This window comes from Pterocles gutturalis, unplaced genomic scaffold (genome assembly GCF_000699245.1).
Source record: "Pterocles gutturalis isolate BGI_N339 unplaced genomic scaffold, ASM69924v1 scaffold20056, whole genome shotgun sequence".
NCBI classification, from domain to species: domain Eukaryota; kingdom Metazoa; phylum Chordata; class Aves; order Pterocliformes; family Pteroclidae; genus Pterocles; species Pterocles gutturalis.
The window spans coordinates 9,256-9,980 of record NW_010098450.1 but is presented as its reverse complement, the minus strand read 5'-3'; positions in this window follow the sequence as shown (position 1 = coordinate 9,980).

The window sequence follows — 725 nt, the reverse complement described above, 5'->3', positions numbered from 1 at the left end:
CCGTGCGCTCACCGGCTCTGGCCGCTCGCAGGGGACCACAAGCAGGAGCGATTTCACTACAGACACTACCAAAGACTGAAGGCAAGAACATAATCTAGGAAATATTTTCCTTTGCGTGTTTTCCCTTCATCCATCATCACTTTTTATCCACTCCACCTTGCAGGCAGCTTTATACGGATGCTGTTTGATGTAGAAATGTGTATATATTGTATATAAAATAACACACACGCAGCAGGTGATTTTTTTTTTTGTCTGGTTGGGCATCTCAGCAGATGTGATGATGGGGAGGAGAGTGGGGACGGATGGGAGCTGGGTTGGGGTGACATCCATCTCCGCAGCAGCAAGAACGACGGACCGAACCCTCCTGCAGCGGCACCGCCTCTCCCCAACATACCACGAGAGGGTCGGAAAACAGGAGAAGCTGGAAGAGATCCCTAGAGGTGCCTGGTCCGACATCCGTGCCGGGCTTTGTCGTTACATCCAGTCTTGGCTGAACTCCTGCCTGTGTTTAGGTGAGCGGAACAGGGAAAACCTCCCTGGAGTCAGAGCTTCGAAAGTGAAAGGAGAGCTAGTGGCGCAGCTCAATGAAAACCCTGGAAATCAACAGGATTCACGAGCTTCCTCCCGCAGGCATTGCTCACAGCTCCGCGCCCACGTCCAAGAATGGATATTGTCTGAAATTGGTTTCAGTTTTGATCTCCGCGTGACACAGGTACAACGAGTGT